We start from the raw sequence: 21,590 nt of genomic DNA on the forward strand, positions 1-21,590 counted from the left end.
GGTGACACAAAAGAGTTTAGTGCAATGAAAATATTAAAAATGCAAAACAAATGCTAACATAAAAAATTTTACTTGATTGTTGCTTCGTAATCCGCAACCTCTGAAATTATAAAGTTGTGGTTTAGATGGATTTAAAAATTGAGCATTCAACTTAGGTAAAAAAAATTGATTTTTTTTATTTGATTCTATTTGAGGAGTAGTCAATTGGGCTATTCGTCTAGTAAATGTTGGTTGACTAATAGCAATCTATTACTTCCAGATCGAGAGACCAGGAAAGAGTTGCTATTGGGATAGTGTCACGCCCCAAAGGAGTCCTTGCCTGACAAACAAATAGCATCTCCCCCCTTATGACAACGTATGGATCCAATATATATAGCCATACGGCTGTACAAGTATGATAACAATAGCCCACACAGATATAAACAATCACAACCACACAGTTGTATTTGTTGCCCACACGGTTGCAACCAAAATACAGCAAAATTCAAAAAATAATACACAACTTACATGTCAGGTATACGCTCAAACCACACAGGAAAATAAACAAAGTCGATAGAATGCATGCCGACACAACTTACGCAACAATAAAATCCAAAAATGGATAAAAATGGCCTCAAGGCTCAAAACCATAATTAGGACAACTTATTACAAAATCAAGCTAAAATACAAAGTACTGATAACATGATCTTTTGTGTGACACCACTCACCATGTTATCTACAAAATAAATTAAATGGACAATTGCATCGACATATATATAAATATAAAATGCAAACATTTGATCAAAGTGATTCTCATTTTAAAATATTTCAAAATAGATGTTCATACAAAAGCTAGGCTTATAGTATACATCCCAACAAACCAACCGAATCAAGCTACAGAAGAGCCATAGAACTAACGGATCCGTTATCGGGAACATTAAAACTAGAAGTATACACTTGTGTCTATGAGAAATTTAACCATTATTGATTTATTGGTGGAGTGATACGAGATCATCGTGGAAGGTATATATACGAATTTGGGAGGTGCACACAAGCACCCCCACACTTTTTTATAGAAGTTAAACTCAATGGAATTCACAAAGGACTAGCATTCGCTAATGCTCGGGGATTAAGAATGTAGAAATTAACGCCAAAAAAAAAGAGTAGCCATCTTTATATGTATGAATCAAAAGATAAAGAGTACAAGGCCTTATATAGTTAATTACAAGAAAAAGTCTAAAGAAAAAATGTAAAGAAAAAATCTAAGCAAACCTTAACTGAAAAGGTAAAAGACTAAATTGACCTCAAGGCTATAAACAAATAATTCTAATTAATTATATAATCTAACATCCCCCCTCAAACTCACGATGCTACAGCCAGAAGCATTGAGAGTTTGTCAGATAAAAACCAGAAACGTGAAGCGGAGTGAGCCTTGGTAAACATATCAGCTATCTGTAGTGAGGAAGAAACAAAAGGTAGTGTGATAGTGCCAAGCTGTAGATGATGACGAGTAAAATGACAATCTATCTCAATATGCTTCGTTCTCTCATGAAAAACTGTATTGCGCGCAATCTGAATGGCACTCTGATTATCACAATGAAGAGCAGTAGGTTTTTGAAGAAAAACTCCCATATCTGCAAGCAACCAACGTAGCCAAACAATCTCACAAGTGGCGGTAGCCATGGCATGATACTCAGCTTCTGTGGAGGATCTAGAAATAACATCTTGCTTCTTCCTCTCCCAAGAGATAAGAGAATCTCCAAGAAAAATACAGAAGCCGGTGGTCGACTTACGATCCGTAAGATCACCCGCCCAATCAGCATCAGAATATCCACAAAGTTCTAACGAGGAAGTAGAAGGGAATAAAAGACTTTGAAACTGAGTTCCTCGAAGATACCGAAGAATGCGAAGAACAGTAGCCCAATGAACTGTGGTCGGTGCAGTGACAAACTGACTAACCACATGTACAGCATATGCAATATCAGGACGAGTCACAGTGAGATACACCAAGCTTCCCACAACTGTACGGTAGAGATTAGGATCAGGCAAAGGAGAACCATCTGAAGGAGAGTACCTAGCATTAGTCTCAAGGGGAGTATCAACTACCCTGTTGTCAGTGAGATGTGCACGCTCAAATAGATCAGCTATGTACTTTGACTGAGACAAAAGATAGCCTTTAGGTGAAGAGGCAATCTCGATCCCCAGAAAATAGCGTAATGATCCCAAGTCTTTCATAGCGAAACAATGAGCTAATTCAAACTTCAAGGACTCAATTCCATTAAAATCATCACCGGTAATAATCATGTCATCCACATATAAAGACAAAAGTATACGACCTGTACGCGTACTCTTGACAAATTAAGCTGAATCATGATTACTGGAACGAAAGCCAAGTGAGGTAATCACCATGGAGAACTTCGCAAACCAAGCACGTGGCGCCTGTTTGAGTCCATAGAGAGCTTTGCGAAGCCTGCAAACTTCACCAGAACGGTGAGAAACTCCAGGAGGAGGCATCATATACACTTCTTCTTGAAGATCACCATTCAAGAAAGCATTTTTGACATCCATCTGAGATATTTTCCATTGACGAGCAGAGGCAACAGCAATCAACATACGAACAGTGGTCATTTTAGCAACAGGAGCAAAAGTTTCCTCATAATCCATGCCATATTCCTGAGAGTAACCTTTAGCAACAAGACGAGCTTTGTACCTTTCGATAGAACCATCAGATTTAGTTTTGATCTTATAGACCCAACGAGAACCAATGGCGCATTTTTCTGGTGGTAGAGGTACCAAATCCCAAGTATGAGTATGATGCAGAGTAGTTAATTCCTCATCCATAGCATTCTGCCAAAGAGGATTACCAACAGCTTCTCTATAGGACAGAGGCTCAGAAAGACGATGAACAGAAGCAACAAAAGAAGCAAAGGAAGTGGAATAACAAGAATAAACAAAATCGGGTAGTCTAGTAGACTTACGAGGACGTGTAGACCGACGAATAGGATTGTCTGCAATCTCTTGAGGTGATGGAACAGGCGCAGGAGGGGGAGGTGGAGGTGGAGGTGGAGGTGGAGGTGGAGGTGGAGCTGGTGTCTCGAGAATACCAGATTCACTGAAGCTGTCATGTGGAAGAGTAGCCGTGGGGGAGGCTTCGTCGGTGTCGGTACTGAAGGGATCAATGTGAATAAGATCTACATGAGTCATGTCATGTGATAGAAGAGGTATAGAGAAGAAAGGAATATGCTCAAGAAACACAACATGATGAGAGACATATAATTTTTTACTGACTGGATCAAAACAACGATATCCCTTTTGACCAACACCATAACCAAGGAAGACACATAAAGCAGACTTAGAGGACAATTTATCACGCTCGATGTGTGGTCAAAGAACAAAACAGGTACAACCAAAAACACGTAAAGAGGAATAATCAGGAGCATGACCATACAATTTTTGAAAAGAAGACAAACCCGAATTGTGAGAAGTTGGAATCCTATTAATTACATGAGTAGCAGTAAGAACTGCTTCTCCCCAAAAAATACTAGGAACATCGGCAGACAATAAGAAAGAACGGGCTGTCTCAACAAGGTGTTTATGTTTTCTCTCTGCAATCCCATTTTGTTCAGGTGTTTCTCGACATGATGTTTGATGTATAGTACCTTCTGATGCAAGTAAGTGAGAAAAAGTATTGGAAGTGTATTCACCTCCCAAATCACAACGAAAACACTTGATAACTGCTGAATGTTGAGTTTTGACAAGAGCTTTAAAGTTATTGAAGATGGTAAGATAATCAGATCTGTGTTTCATAAGGTAAACCCAAGTATAGCGAGTGCAATCATCAATAAAAGAAACATAATATCTTGATCCCCCTTTTGTAGTAACAGGAGAAGGCCCCCATACATCAGAATGAATAAGATCAAAAGGATTAGGAGAAAAAGATAGACTTCTATTGAAAGGTAGTGCAGAAAATTTTGCTAGTTTACAACCACTACAATATGAAATATCATGACTTTTTAAAGTTCCTAATACTCCAGATGAAGCTAAAAATTGTAAACGAGAGGCTAAAACATGACCTAGACGAGTATGCCACAAATAAAAATCAGAAGAAGAACGACTCAATCGAAAAGATGACAAATCGATACTAGAAGCTGCAACATCTGGTACTTGAAGCTTATCTAAAACATAGAGTCCCCCTTGCCTACGGCCTATCCCAATCACCTTCTGAGATTGCGGGTCTTGCACATAACAATTGGATGAGGAAAAAGAGATTAAATATCCAGACTCAGACAATTGACTAACAGAAACAAGATTAAGTGTAAGACTAGGAATAAAATAGACATCGGGAAGAGATAAGCAAGTTGTAACAACAGAACCAATACCTAATAATGGCATCGGAGTACCATTAGCCATCATAACTGATACAGATGAATTAGAAGATAAGGAGATAAAAGATGACAAGTTAGGTGACATATGATGAGAGGCTCCAGAATCTAAGATCCATAAAGAGGAAGATATACCTGATGCACTAGAGGATGACAAACCTATATGAGAAGAAGCAGACATGGCAGAGGGCTGTGAAGCAAGGAATTGTTGAAACTGCTCAAGCATATGCGGATCTAAAGAGGGGGCATCCACTGCATTACCAGACTGTGGTTGATTACTAGATTTCCATGAAGCATTCTGATGTTGCAATGGTGGGGACTGAGATCTTTGCTGCTGATGTTGTTTACCTTCGTTCAATAGTAATGGACATTGAGACTTCCAATGTCCTTTTTCTTTGCAATAGGCACACTCATCAATAGAAACCTTCGAAGTCGACCTACTTTGATTATGTGGCATAGATCGTTGTGGTGTTGCAAAACCTGATGGCGTAGAGGACGCAATAGTCTTCTTATCAACCTGGGACTTAAGGCGAATCTCCTCAGCTAGCAATTCATGTACTACTGAATCAACAGAAGGGAGAGGACTACGATGTAAAATTGTTCCACGCAATCCTTCAAAGTCATCGCGAAGAGCCATCAAGAACTGGACAAGACGTTGTTCTTCTCTACGAGTATTGCGAAAACAAAAGGAACCCAATCAAAACTGTACGATCCGCGAAAATTGTAGATCGAATTAACAATGATTCGATCAAATTATCAAAAAAAAATAGAAATAAAGGCTCTGATACCATGTAGAAATTAACGCCAAAGAAAAAGAGTAGCCATCTTTATATGTATGAATCAAAAGATAAAGAGTACAAGACCTTATATAGTTAATTACAAGAAAAAGTCTAAAGAAAAAATCTAAAGAAAAAATTTAAACAAACCTTAACTGAAAAGGTAAAAGACTAAATTGCCCTCAAGGCTATAAACAAATAATTCTAATTAATTATATAATCTAACAAAGAAGACTTTTGGCGTTTTTTGTCTCGTTCACATATGTGCAGGAAATCATGGATGGTGATGAGAATTTACATTATACGGAAGCTCAAATTTTGCAAATTTGTAAGCTTTTGGATAAAACACACACTATTGCTCTCGTACATATTAAACACACTACTAAGTTTGTTTCCCATCATATGACATATTTTATTTCTTCTTCCCCTTCTCCACTTGTTTGGGAGAATGGGAATTAACCAGTTTGGTTGAAAAACTTAATATCTGACATTATTTTAATGAGAATTAAGAATTTCCTCATAAAAAAAATATAAAAATTATACTTGACCCTTGCTTCCTATTCATGATCTCGCAAATTATAAAGTTGTGATTCGGAAGAATTTATAAATTGAGCATCAAACTTTGGGGAAAAAACAAAGTGAATAAATTTTTTACTTGATTCCCTTTGAGTAGTCTATCGGGTTATGCTTGACAATTTTTGTCAGAGAATTATGGAAAATTAAAGTTGAGACGACTTGAACTGATAATCTCAAGCTACTAAGTAGAGAAGGATGAATTGTTTGGGATGGCTGAATTGCCTTGTATATGGCCGAGTTAGCTGAGAGTCGAGTCGTCGAGTTGGAGTAGTAGCCCGATGTAGAATGTCTCAATGTCGAAATGGAGCAAATAAAGAAATAACTTCACATATGAAAAAATTCTCATATACAAAAGTCAAATTAAAATTTGTATTAATTAAAAGATAAATAATTATGGACTCCTTTTAACTCTAATCAACATTTAATATAGAAAAAAATATTCTAGAAAATGTATATTTTAAACTTTGTAGGAATTAAAAATATTCCTTTTATTTCAAAATAGAAAATATTAGTTTCAAAATAATAAGAATTAAATCTCTAATTATATATTTCGAGATAGATGCCTCAATCATAAATATTTTTTAATTTATTTTTATTTATTACTGGTATTCTAATTTTGAATATTTTAATTTCTCTATTCAACTTTTTCTTTGATATTTGTTTCCATGTTTGCAATTATCTATTTTTTTTAATAACTATTAACTTGTTGCCACAATAGTCAATCAATAAGATGATAAGGTTTTCTTTTTTTAATATTTTTCTAAATACTTCTGATAAGTAAGAATAAATTATTTATCTTTTTCAATAATAATTTCTAAATTTAATATAAAGGAAGTTTAGAATTGACAATATAAATATGAGCAAATTGACACTTAATTTTACACACAATAACAAGTATAATAGTTTGCAATGGAACTAAAAGGAACGTTGGCTCTCTCTTTCCTTGTTTTCTTTTGCATCATTAGTGGTATAATCTCAACAAGGTTTTCTTGATGCATGACAATTTGATTTACAATACATATATATGATCCTAAGATTTATATTGCTTGTTTAATCTATATATTCTTAGCTAGAGGAATAGATGCGGAGCTTGCAAGCGAAGGAATCTCTAATGTGCAAAACAACAAGGTGATCACAACTGAAGAGTTGTGGCAGATTGAACAAGGTTCGACGCCGCTGAACTGCAATGGCAAGTGTAATGGTTGCACACCATGCAAAGCACGACTGATCACGGTGCCACCGGCTGCCAGTGGAACTAGGAGGCTCTTGCAGAATGTGGTCTGGAGGTGCATTTGTGGCTAGGTCCATAAACTTTATATATATGTCATGCCTTTGATTAAATTAAAGTGATGTTCTAAATGAACATTTAAAGAAGTTGAGATGGAGTGGTGAACTCAATATTGAATCTCTTTTTCATTAAATGATTTAATAAGAAAAGTATATATATATATAATAAATTAACACTATAAAATAATTTACAAATTTATATAAAATTTATTATACCTTAATTGTAATATTTTTCATTTAAATATTGCAATTTATAAATTTTTACCATTTTGCATTAATCACACCTTTAATTAAATCCTTTAGTTATAACTTACAAAAACTTTTGGGAAGATCCGAGCTATCATTGCACATCAAAAGTCATTATCATTTGGTGAATTTTTTTTATTCTAAATTATTTAAAATTTTAAATACTAAAAACATAAAAAAATTATTATTAAAATAAATAACAAATGTTATTTTAAAAAATTAAATATTATAGCAAATAATAGCTTTAGATAGGAATAGAATCGATCATAGTTGAATTAAGGAGTTAGATGTGAGGTAAATAGTCCTTAGCCTAAAACATAAAGCATTTTCATTTGTGAATATTTTTCAAGGTGACACAAAAGAGTTTAGTGCAATGAAAATATTAAAAATGCAAAACAAATGCTAACATAAAAAATTTTACTTGATTGTTGCTTCGTAATCCGCAACCTCTGAAATTATAAAGTTGTGGTTTAGATGGATTTAAAAATTGAGCATTCAACTTAGGTAAAAAAAAATTGATTTTTTTTATTTGATTCTATTTGAGGAGTAGTCAATTGGGCTATTCGTCTAGTAAATGTTGGTTGACTAATAGCAATCTATTACTTACAGATCGAGAGACAAGGAAAGAGTTGCTATTGGGATAGTGTCACGCCCCAGAGGTGTAACGACTCGCCTTCTACTACTAGGCTGTAAGGCGAATCGCTACAGTTATTGCTAAACTATACTGTGCGGAAAGCTAGGCTAATTAAAATTTTTCTACTAAACTGATCAAAACTTAATGCTCTGGGTGTACCTAGGAGTTGTACACTTGCTAGGGGAGACAACCTATGCCTCCCGGATGACCTGCTAGCTGTAATCAGGCATTTCAATCGATCCACAAATCGATTGGGCTGTCGGATCGATCACGGGATCGATCCGACAATCTTGATACCGCACTAGAAGTCTCGGATCGGTCGCTGACCGATCAACTTTTCTTCTTCTTTCGCCAGATGCGCGCTGGATCGCTCGCCGATCGATTCAGACCTCACCGATCGGCCGACCGACCGATCGTGAGCCTCCGTCCCGCCGTTGGGCGCACTGGATCGGCTCACCGACCGATCGATCCGAGCACTCCATGATCGGTGAACCGTCAGTTCACCTCCATGTCTCTGTTAGCCTCCGGTGTGGCCGATCGATCCATGAGGATACACATCATATGTCAGATCGGATCGATCGGTGGCCACCGATCGATCCAAGTTGATACAACAGTTCCGATCGATTAGAGTTCTGATTTCGAATCTGAACTCTGATTTCAGCCCCTGGGTTGTGCCAAGACTCCACCTATCAACTATCCCATGCATGATAACTATTCTAACAACATGTAATAACAATTTTAGACTTAAGCTAGAGTAAGGTTCACTGGTTCATGGCATTTTAAGTCACTAAACACATTTAACAATTGAAAGTGTATGAAAGTAAAAATTGCTAGAGTTCTAATTGGTTAAACTTGCTAAGTCCCCCAAGGACCTTTGATTCTGGTTCCTGCCACACACACCACTTTGCATTGCCCTCCATCTTACTCTGTTAGTCCATCTTTCCTTTACCTTTATCTGCAGTATAAGGAAAAGTAGAATCTGTAAGCTTAAAGCTTAGTAAGAAACCATCTACCTCACAAAATCATGCATTCGATGCAATATGCTTTTAAATCATGCTATTTGAAAATATGCGCTGAACTTGCTAAGACATGGTATACTGAACTCGTAAGGCATAACATATAAGCATGGCATAAGCACTGAATCATGGCAAAGCAACCAAATAAACACTGAACTGAATATAGGCTAAACTAACTGAAACTAAATCTGTAACTGGAAACAAACTCAACTAGCATAATTGATTTTGAGTTTTGAAATCTAATACATAATAAGTGAAAATACATAATCATGCTGTTTGGGCCCGACAACTGTACTTGCTGTGCGCGCATCCCTAACTAGACCCGGGTTTGCAAGTCCCGAATCTAGTAGGGTTAACTAGGTTATCTAAACCTAGGGACGACTGTGGGAGTCCAACCCAATGGATATCTGATCCAGTACAGTGCCACTGAAAATAAAATACTGAATATAGCTAACTGTTTTAACTTGCTGTTTCTAGGTTATCTGAACCTAGAGCTAGGTTATCTGAACCTAGAGGCGACTGTGGGAGCCCACCCATTGGACCGTAGTCCCATATAGCTAAAATAAACTGATTTACTGTTTTAAACGCTTCTAATGCATTTAACTGTACTATTAAAATGCCTAAGTTGCATTTTTTTACTGATCTAGTTATTTTATCGAACACTTAGTGTGCCCCAACTCTCCTCTATATTAGGGAGATCACCTTTAGGCACCCGACAACGTCTACAACCCCAACTGAAGAGGGTAAGCGTGTCCGGCCCATCTAAAGGTGCTCAACTAAATCCCTAAATCTGAGAGGAGGGTTAAAACACCCTACATGTCAACAAAATCTGCATATTACTAATCTAATGCATAGAAAATCCAAACGGAGCTATTATACTGCAGGTGAGGGGTTTCTTACCTCTTGATCGTAATTTCTTACGATTCTATTCGGTAGAGTTCCGGTGGAGATGATCCTCTCGACGATCCGCTCACGTCTTCGCGTTCCTCTCGCGGAGAAGAACCTCTTTCGTGTTGGAGTCATCGCCGGAAAGTGATCCGAGAGCCCTTGGGACTTGGGCGCCGAGAGAAGAAGAGGAGAAGGGGTGTTCAGCGTTGAGGGTTTGGAGAGGGAAAGTGGCGTGAGCCTTTCGTGAGGAGGAATTGCCGAACCAACTTGAAAATAAACCAAACCCCAACTTAAGTTCTTATTTATATTAAGTGGGTAACTAGGCCCAACTCTAATATAAATATAATTGATTCCTCTTTTTTCAGCACGGCCCTGCTGGGTTCACCGGTTACTAAACTTACCCGTAAACCATAGGTCTCGGGTTCGATTCCCGCCTAAGCTATTTTACGGTTCTAATTATTTTTGCTACTTCCGCTACTCGGAAAATTCCGGAAAAATATCTAAAAATTCCAGAAAAATCATACTATATTTCTAAAACAGTTTTGAGAATTTTTGGACTTTACAATCCCCCATACCTTATAAAAAGTTCATCCCCGAACTTAAAACAATTCTGGGTACTTCTGTCTCATGCTGGCCTCTGTCTCCCAAGTCGCCTCTGCTGCTGTGTGATTTTGCCAGCTGACTTTAACTAATGGTACTTCCTTGTTCCATAATTTCTTTACCGCTCGGTCTATTATCTGAATAGTGCACCGTCATAGCTGAGATCATCACGGACTGTACCAACCGGGCTCAATCACCGGGTGGCGTCTGAATATGCTTCTTCAACATGGAGACATGAAATATGTGGATGGCTGACATCTCCCGAGGTAGCTCTAGCTCATATGCTACCTTGCCCTCTCTTCGTGAAAAGGTATGGTCCCACATATCCGGGAGCTAGCTTGCCCTTCTTCCCAAAACGCATGACTCCTTCATGGGAGCTACTCGAGGCTGTATCCCCAACCGAAACTCTAGGTGTCGCATCGTATCGGCATAGCTTTTAAGGCCTGCTATCTCTATCCTCCTGCGCAATCTGCAGGATGGTCTGCTGTATCGCCACTAGATCCGTCTCAAGCTCTAGTTCCTTCTTCACCACTCTCATACCAACAGATTGGTGATCACCTCCGCCCATAGAGTGCCTCATAAGGTGCCATGCCGATAGTGGCACGATAACTGTTGTTGTATGCAAATTCCGCTAAGCTCGGATATTTGCACCAACTTCCTTGAAGTCTAGGGCACACGCTCGGAGCATATCTTGAGTACTGATTTACTCGCCCGTCCATCGACCATCACGAGGATGGAAGGTCATCTTGAATTTCAATTTGTGCCAATCTTGTGACACACTCCCAAAAGTGTGATGTGAATCTATTGTCTGAAATGATGGTTCGTGGGACTCCATGTAATCTGACGATCTCCTGGATACAATCGAGCTAGCTTCCATGGAGTAGGATATCTTGATAGCTAAAAGTGGACTGATTTAGTAAACCTGTCGACTATTACCCAGATGGCATCAAAACCATTCGTGGTTCGGGGCACTATGAAGTCCATCGAGATATCCTCCCACTTCCATTCGGGATCTGATATAGGCCGCAGAACTCCTGGTCACCGATGTTCCGCCTTGACCCTCGACACGTGAGGCAGATGCTAACATATCTGGCGATGTCTCGCTTCATCCGGGCCACCAAAAACGTTTCTTCTGGTCTTGATACATTTTGGTGGAGCCTAGATGCATCGCATAGAGTCTGTGAGCCTCATCTAAAATCTGCTCCGTAGCTCCTCCCGATCTGGAACACGTAGTCTATCACCAAAATACAACACCCCCTATCGGACACTCAATTCTCTACTTTTGATTTCATTAGCCCTTGCTTGATTTTCTGAATTTCGTGGTCCCGATCCCGAGCCGTCTGAATATCACCAAGCAAGGTAGACTCTAAGGTCATAGTAGAGAGTCGTCCGACAATGAGTTCGAGACCAAAATCCGCGATCTCCTTCGTAGGGGTGGTGACATGGCTGCTAGAGATAAGGCGCTGGATTTTCTGCTAAGTGCATCCGCTACCCTATTGGCTTTCCCTGGGTGGTAGAAGATGTCTATGTCATAATCTTTGACTAACTCTAGCCACTGCTGACTGTGCATATTCGGATCCCGAGTGAAGAAGTACTTGGACTCATGATCCGTATACACTCTGACCGAGCTCCATAATAATGTCTCTAAATTTTGAGAGCGAACACTATCGCTGCAAGCTCAAGATCATGAGTATGGTAGTTCTTCTCATAATCCTTGAGTTGTCCGGAGGCATAGCGATTACCTTGCCATCTTGCATCAAGACCGCTCCTAATCCCAATTTAGAGGCGTCACTATATATATTGAAGATGTATGTATTTTCTGCGCAGTGTCGAATAGGTGCACTAGTCAATCTCCTCTTGAGTTCAAAGCTCTCTCGCAGTCCTCCGTCCACCGAAATTTCTTGTTCTTCCGGTGAGAGCCGTGTGGGGAGGCTATCTGGAGAAGTCCTCTACAAACTTTCAGAATATCCTGCTAATCCCGAAAGCTCCGATCACGTTGGCGTTCTTAGGTCTCCTCCAGTTACTCGCTTATCTTGCTGGGATCTACCATAATACCATCCTTTGAGATGACGCGTGACCCGTGAAGGACACTGATTTAGCCAAACTCACATTTCGTGAACTTGGCGTATAGTGGTTCTGAAGGGTGCAATACTAGTTTCAGTGCTCGAGTGTTCTTCCCGAGTTCCTGAGTAGATAAGAATGTCATCGATAAACACAATAACAAACTTATCTAAATACTCCCTGAATACCCTGTTCATGAGATCCATGAATGTAGCTGGAGCATTTGTCACGCCAAAAGGCATGACTACGAACTCGTAATGTCCGTATCTGGTCCTGAATGCTGTCTTCGGTATATCACCCTCCTTGACTCTGACTTGGTGATATCCTGATCTGAGGTCAATTTTTGAGAACACTGCTGCTCCCTTTAACTGGTCGAACAGGTCATCTATTCTGGGGAGAGGATACCTGTTCTTGATCGTGACCTGATTCAGTGCTCTGTAGTCTATACATAGCCGCATGCTTCCATCCTTCTTCTTCACGAATAGCACAGGCGCTCCCCATGGTGAGTGACTAGGGCGTATGAAGCCCTTGTCAAGTAGCTCCTGTAGCTGCTCATGAAGTTCCTTCAGTTCTGCTGGAGCCATGCGGTAGGGCGCTTTGGAAATAGGATTGGTGCCGGGGAAGAGCTCTATCTCAAATTCAACCTCCCTGACTGGTGCTAGGCCTGGTAACTCTTCAGGGAAGACTGCTGGGTAGTCACATACAACTCGGACCTCTGCTAGCTGTTGGTCCTCGTCATGGCTGGTATTGACTACATGTGCTAGGTACCCCGTACATCCCGAATCCATCAACTTCTGTGCCTTCATAGCTGAGAGAAATTTTCTGGCTTTTCTCTTTGGTTCTCCGATGTACTCGAACTGTGCTTCTGCTTCGGGTTGGAATACGACTTTCTGTTTACGGCACTCTATGGAAGCACCGTATTTGATCAGAAAGTCCATCCCAAGGATGACGTCGTAGTCAGTCATTTCCAGCAGGATCAGATCACAGAAGAGTTCCCTGTCCGCTATAATGATTGGCACTGCTCTGAGCCAGTGCGTGGATGCCATGACCTCTCCTGAAGGTAGTTCCATCAGAAACTGATCACTGAGTACCTCTGGGGGTATTTCTAATTTCTCGGAGAACACCCTGGCTATATATGAATGGGTTGCCCCAGTATCAAATAAAACAGTAGCACTATACTGAAAAATGCTAATCTGACCTGTGACGACTGTCGAGGAATTTGCTACATCCTCTCTGGTGAGTGAGTAGATCCTCGCGTTCGCCATAGCTGGAGGGGCTTCTAATCGGCCCTGGCTGATAAGTGGACCTTCTAGAGCGGCCTGCATCTGATGTAACTGAGCTGGCTGGCCTGCATAGTGGATCTGCTGTGGCTGAGGAAGACCGGTCTTGTTCGGGCACTGCTTGGCCATGTGCCCTTCTTATCCACATTCAAAGCAGCCTCGTGTGCCCTTGCGACAAACCCCTGGGTGGAATTTCCCACAAGTGGCACACTTTGGATAACTGGGTCGCTTGCTAGATGGTCCTCCTTTTGAGTCACTCCCTGATTTGCGCTTGCTGTTGGAGTTCCCTTTCCAGTTAGAGTTGTGGCCTTGCTGTTTTTGAGTGTGAGAGTTTCCTTGGCCCTTGGACTCGAGGAGACTTGCCTTGTCACGCTTCATGCTATTCGTAATGCTCGTGGTCAAGGCAACGCTCACTAACTCTTACGTGGTTTGTGGCCTATGATGCCACCAACCACGCTTCACTATTATCTCCGGCCTCGGCATCTTGAGCATCAACCCTGATCCGTTCCTTTCCGTCGACTAGCTCTGGGCATAGACGAGCCAACTGTTGAATTTCTTCACGGCTTCCTCAATCGAGAGGTTGCCCCTGACGAACTTCGATGAACTGTAAGTGGCGGTTTGTAACCATATGAAAGAACTCCTCAAAGAATTCCTTCTCAAAGTCAGCCCATGTCATCTGGTTCACCGGGAGCTTCGCTCGATTCTTTCCCACCACATGCGTGCGTCTCCTGTCAGGCAAAAGGAGGCACACTTCACCTTCTCGTGTTCCGGCCAGTCCAGAAGCTCCATCGTGCTTTCCAGTGTTTTGAACCATGCTTGTGCATCCCATGGTTCACTAGTGCCTGAGAAGTTCTCTGGCTTGACTCGCTGCCACTGGATCAGATAGGCTTCCTTTCTTGGCTCAGCTGCTGGGACTGCTGGTGCTGGTGTTGGCGCTGTAGGCTGAGCTGGTGGAACCTCTAAGACTTCTGGAGTCGTCAGATTCGGTTCCGGGGTGACTGTGGGGGTATTCTGCTGATTAGCCTTTAAGGTGGCTATCTCCTGTTGCTGTTCAGCGAGCTGCTGCTGTAACTGAGCCACTAGTGCTGTAAGGTCTGGAGGAGGCACTGAACTGCCTGCCTCTTGCTGGGGCTCAGTAGCTAGTGCCCTTCTAGCTGGGCGTCCTCGTGCCATTTCTAAAGACATAGAGAACATAGGTATAACTAACACTATCACAGTTATCTAACTACTGATATCATGTTTAAACTATCACATACTAACAAGCAGTAGGTATATAAACATGAACTGTAATAATAAACAAGAAGCATAAATAAAGTAGAGGTGTTCTTACTTGGAAGCTGCAGGTATAATGCTGATGTGTGTGTAGGAAGTATGGAACCTCGCTCTGATACCACTCTGTAACGACCCGCCTTCTACTACTAGACTGTAAGGCGAATCGCTACAGTTATTGCTAAACTATACTGTGCGGAAAGCTAGGCTAATTAAAATTTTTCTACTAAACTGATCAAAACTTAATGCTCTGGGTGTACCTAGGAGTTGTACACTTGCTAGGGGAGACAACCAATGCCTCCCGGATGACCTGCTAGCTGTAATCAGGCATTTCAATCGATCCACAGATCGATTGGGCTGTCGGATCGATCACGGGATCGATCCGCGATACCGCACTAGAGTCTTGATCTCTGCATCGCAAAAGCTCTCTTCTTCTTTGCACATGCGACCTGGATCGATCCACCGATCGATCCAGACCTCACCGATTGGTCTGACCGACCGATCGCTGAGCCTCGCGCGCTGCCGTGGCATATGATCGGGTTCGACCGATCCAGAGCACTCGATCGGTCGATGACCCGATCGCTCACCTCCCATGTCTCTGTTAGCCCTGGATCGGTGAGGTCGACCGATCCATGAGGATACAGAGCATATCAGATCTGTCTGGATCGGTCGGCTGACCGATCCAGTGACACAGCCAGGCCCTGATCGGTCTGGAGACCGATCAGAGTTCTGATTTCGAATCTGAACTCTGATTTCAGCCCCTGGGTTGTGCCAAGACTCCACCTATCAACTATCCCATGCATGATAACTATTCTAACAACATGTAATAACAATTTTAGACTTAAGCTAGAGTAAGGTTCACTGGTTCATGGCATTTTAAGTCACTAAACACATTTAACAATTGAAAGTGTATGAAAGTAAAAATTGCTAGAGTTCTAATTGGTTAAACTTGCTAAGTCCCCTAAGGACCTTTGATTCCGGTTCCTGCCACACACACCATCTTTGCATTGCCCTCCAGCTTCCTCTGTTAGTCCATCTTTCCTTTACCTTTATCTGCAGTATAAGGAAAAGTAGAATCTGTAAGCTTAAAGTTTAGTAAGAAACCATCTACCTCACAAAATCATGCATTCGATGCAATATGCTTTTAAATCATGCTATTTTAAAATATGCGCTGAACTTGCTAAGACATGGTATACTGAACTCGTAAGGCATAACATATAAGCATGGCATAAGCACTGAATCATGGCAAAGCTACCAAATAAATACTGAACTGAATATAGGCTAAACTAACTGAAACTAAATCTGTAACTGGAAACAAACTCAACTAGCATAATTGATTTTGAGTTTTGAAATCTAATACATAATAAGTGAAAATACATAATCATGCTGTTTGGGCCCGGCAACTATACTTGCTGTGCGCGCATCCCTAACTAGACCCGGGTTTGCAAGTCCCGAATCTAGTAGGGTTAACTAGGTTATCTAAACCTAGGGACGACTGTGGGAGTCCAACCCAATGGATATCTGATCTAGTACAGTGCCACTGAAAATAAAATACTGAATATAGCTAACTGTTTTAACTTGCTGTTTCTAGGTTATCTGAACCTAGAGCTAGGTTATCTGAACCTAGAGGCGACTGTGGGAGCCCACCCATTGGACCGTAGTCCCATATAGCTAAAATAAACTGATTTACTGTTTTAAACGCTTCTAATGCATTTAACTGTACTATTAAAATGCCTAAGTTGCATTTTTACTGATCTAGTTATTTTGTCGAACACTTAGTGTGCCCCAACTCTCCTCTTTATTAGGGAGATCACCTTTAGGCACCCGACAACGTCTACAACCCCAACTGAAGAGGGTAAGCGTGTCCGGCCCATCTAAAGGTGCTCAACTAAATCCCTAAATCTGAGAGGAGGGTTAAAACACCCTACATGTCAACAAAATCTGCATATTACTAATCTAATGCATATAAAATCCAAACGGAGCTATTATACTGCAGGTGAGGGGTTTCTTACCTCTTGATCGTAATTTCTTACGATTCTATTCGCTAGAGTTCCGGTGGAGATGATCCTCTCGACGATCCGCTCACGTCTTCGCGTTCCTCTCGCGGAGAAAAACCTCTTTCGTGTTGGAGTTGTCGCCGGAAAGTGATCCGAGAGCCCTTGGGACTTGGGCGCCGAGAGAGGAAGAGGAGAAGGGGTGTTCGGCGTTGAGGGTTTGGAGAGGGAAAGTGGCGTGAGGCTTTCGTGAGGAGGAATTGCCGAACCAACTTGAAAATAAACCAAACCCCAACTTAAGTTCTTATTTATATTACGTGGGTAACTAGGCCCAACTCTAATATAAATATAATTGATTCCTCTTTCTTATAGCACGGCCCTGCTGGGTTCACCGGTTACTAAACTTACCCGTAAACCATAGGTCTCGGGTTCGATTCCCGCCTAATCTATTTTACGGTTCTAATTATTTTTGCTACTTCCGCTACTCGGAAAATTCTGAAAAAATATCTAAAAATTCCAGAAAAATCATACTATATTTCTAAAACAATTTTGAGAATTTTCGGACTTTACAAAAGGAGTCCTTGCCTGACAAACAAATAACATCTCCCCCCTTATGACAACGTATGGATCCAATATATATAGCCATACGGCTGTACAAGTATGATAACAATGGCCCACACAGATATAAACAATCACAACCACACAGTTGTATATGTTGCCCACACGGTTGCAACCAAAATACAGCAAAATTCAAAAAATAATACACAACTTACATGTCAGGTATACGCTCAAACCACACAAGAAAATAAACAAAGTCGATAGAATGCATGCCGATACAACTTACGCAACAATAAAATCCAAAAATGGATAAAAATGGCCTCAAGGCTCAAAACCATAATTAGGACAACTTATTACAAAATCAAGCTAAAATACAAAGTACTGATAACATGATCTTCTGTGTGACACCACACACCATGTTATCTACAATATAAATTAAATGGACAATTGCATCGACATATATATAAATATAAAATGCAGACATTTGATCAAAGTGATTCTCATTTTAAATATTTCAAAATAGATGTTCATACAAAAGCTAGGCTTATAGTATACATCCCAACAAACCAACCGAATCAAGCTACAGAAAAGCCATAGAACTAACGGATCCGTTATCGGGAACATTAAAACTAGAAGTTTACACTTGTGTCTATGAGAAATTTAACCATTATTGATTTATTGGTGGAGTGATACGAGATCATCGTGGAAGGTATATATACGAATTTGGGAGGTGCACACAAACACCCCCACACTTTTTTATAGAAGTTAAACTCAATGGAATTCACAAAGGACTAGCATTCGCTAATGCTCGGGGATTAAGAAGACTTTTGGCGTTTTTTGTCTCGTTCACATATGTGCAGGAAATCATGGATGGTAATGAGAATTTACATTATACGAAAGCTCAACTTTTGCAAATTTGTAAGCTTTTGGATAAAACACACACTATTGCTCTCGTACATATTAAACACACTACTAAGTTTGTTTCCCATCATATGACATATTTTATTTCTTCTTCCCCTTCTCCACTTGTTTGGGAGAATGGGAATTAACCAGTTTGGTTGAAAAACTTGATATCTGACATTATTTTAATGAGAATTAAGAATTTCCTCATAAAAAAATATAAAAATTATACTTGACCCTTGCTTCCTATTCATGATCTCGCAAATTATAAAGTTGTGATTCGGAAGAATTTATAAATTGAGCATCAAACTTTGGGGAAAAAACAAAGTGAATAAATTTTTTACTTGATTCCCTTTGAGTAGTCTATCGGGATATGCTTGACAATTTTTGTCAGAGAATTATGGAAAATTAAAGTTGAGACGACTTGAACTGATAATCTCAAGCTACTAAGTAGAGAAGGATGAATTATTTGGGATAGCTGAATTGCCTTGTATTTGGCCGAGTTAGCTGAGAGTCGAGTCGTCGAGTTGGAGTAGTAGCCCGATGTAGAATGTCTCAATGTCGAATTGGAGCAAATAAAGAAATAACTTCACATATGGAAAAATTCTCATATACAAAAGTCAAATTAAAATTTGTATTAATTAAAAGATAAATAATTATGGACTCCTTTTAATTCTAATCAACATTAAATATAGAAATAAATATTCTAGAAAATGTATATTTTAAACTTTGTAGGAATTAAAAATATTCCTTTTATTTCAAAATAGAAAATATTAATTTCAAAATAATAAGAATTAAATCTCTAATTATATATTTCGAGATAGATGCCTCAATCATAAATATTTTTTAATTTATTTTTATTTATTACTGGTATTCTAATTTTGAATATTTTAATTTCTCTATTCAACTTTTTCTTTGATATTTGATTCCATGTTTGCAATTATCTATTTTTTTAATAACTATTAATTTGTTGCCACATTAGTCATTCAATAAGATGATAAGGTTTTCTTTTTTTAATATTTTTCTTTCTGATAAGTAAGAATAAATTATTTATCTTTTTCAATAATAATTTCTAAATTTAATATAAAGGAAGTTTAGAATTGACATTATAAATATGAGCAAATTGACACTTAATTTTACACACAATAACAACTATAATAGTTTGCAATGGAACTAAAAGGAACGTTGGCTCTCTCTTTCCTTGTTTTCTTTTGCATCATTAGTGGTATAATCTCGACAAGGTTTTCTTGATGCATGACAATTTGATTTTCAATACATATATATGATCCGAACATTTATATTGCTTGTTTAATCTATATATTCTTAGTTAGAGGAATAGATGCGGAGCTTGCAAGCGAAGGAATCTCTAATGTGCAAGACAACAAGGTGATCACAACCGAAGAGTTGTGGCAGATTGAACAAGGTTCGACGCCGCCGAACTGCAATGGCAAGTGTAATGGTTGCACACCATGCAGAGCACGATTGATCACGGTGCCACCGGCTGCCAGTGGAACTAGGAGGCTCTTGCAGAATGTGGTCTGGAGGTGCATTTGTGGCTAGGTCCATAAACTTTATATATATGTCATGCCTTTGAATAAATTAAAGTGATGTTCTAAATGGACATTTAAAGAAGTTGAGATGGAGTGGTGAACTCAATATTGAATCTCTTTTTCATTAAATGATTTAATAAGAAAAGTATATATATATAATAAATTAACACTATAAAATAATTTACAAATTTATATAAAATTTATTATACCTTAATTGTAATATTTTTCATTTAAATATTGTAATTTATAAATTTTTACCATTTTGCATTATTCACACCTTTAATTAAATCCTTTAGTTATAACTTACAAAAACTTTTGGGAAGATCCGAGCTATCATAGCACATCAAAAGTCATTATCATTTGGTGAATTTTTTTTATTCTAAATTATTTAAAATTTTAAATACTAAAAAAATAAAAAAATTATTATTAAAATAAATAATAAATGTTATTTTAAAAAATTAAATATTATAACAAATAATAGCTTTAGATAGGAATAGAATCGATCATAGTTGAATTAAGGAGTTAGATGTGAGGTAAATAGTCCTTAGCCTAAAACATAAAACATTTTCTTTTGTGAATATTTTTCAAGGTGACACAAAAGAGTTTAGTGCAATGAAAATATTAAAAATGCAAAACAAATGCTAACATAAAAATTTTTACTTGATTGTTGCTTCATAATCCGCAATCTCAGAAATTATAAAGTTGTGGTTTAGATGGATTTAAAAATTGAGCATTCAACTTAGGTAAAAAAAAATTGATTTTTTTTATTTGATTCTATTTGAGGAGTAGTCAATTGGGCTATTCGTCTAGTAAATGTTGGTTGACTAATATCAATCTATTACTTCCAGATCGAGAGACCAGGAAAGAGTTGCTATTGGGATAGTGTCACGCCCCAGAGGAGTCCTTGCCTAACAAACAAATAACATCTCCCCCCTTATGACAACGTATGGATCCTATATATATAGCCATACGGTTGTACAAGTATGATAACAATAGCCCACACAGATATAAACAATCACAACCAAACATTTGTATATGTTGCCCACACGGTTGGAACCAAAATACAGCAAAATTCAAAAAATAATACACAACTTAGATGTCAGGTATACGCTCAAACCACACAGGAAAATAAACAAAGTCGATAGAATGCATGCCGACACAACTTACGCAACAATAAAATCCAAAAATGGAAAAAAATGGCCTCAAGGCTCAAAACCATAATTAGGACAACTTATTACAAAATCAAGCTCAAATACAAAGTACTGATAACATGATCTTCTATGTGACACCACACACCATGTAACGCCTGAAAATTCTCAAAACTATTTTAGAAATATTCTATGATTTTTCTGAAATTTTAAGATATTTTTACAGAATATTTAGAGTAGAGGAAGTAACAAAAATAATTAGAACCGCAAAATAGCTTAGGCGGGAATCGAACCCGGGACCTCTCGGATCCGATAACTTTTAGTTAGCCTTAGTAAGTAGATGAAACCAGCAGGGCCGTGCTGAAAGGAAAGGGAAACAATTTAATTTATATTAGAGTCGGGCCAAAATACCCACTTAATATAAATATAAACTTAAAAAGGGGTTT

The sequence above is a fragment of the Zingiber officinale genome, chromosome 1B (genome assembly GCF_018446385.1).
Source record: "Zingiber officinale cultivar Zhangliang chromosome 1B, Zo_v1.1, whole genome shotgun sequence".
Classification (NCBI taxonomy): domain Eukaryota; kingdom Viridiplantae; phylum Streptophyta; class Magnoliopsida; order Zingiberales; family Zingiberaceae; genus Zingiber; species Zingiber officinale.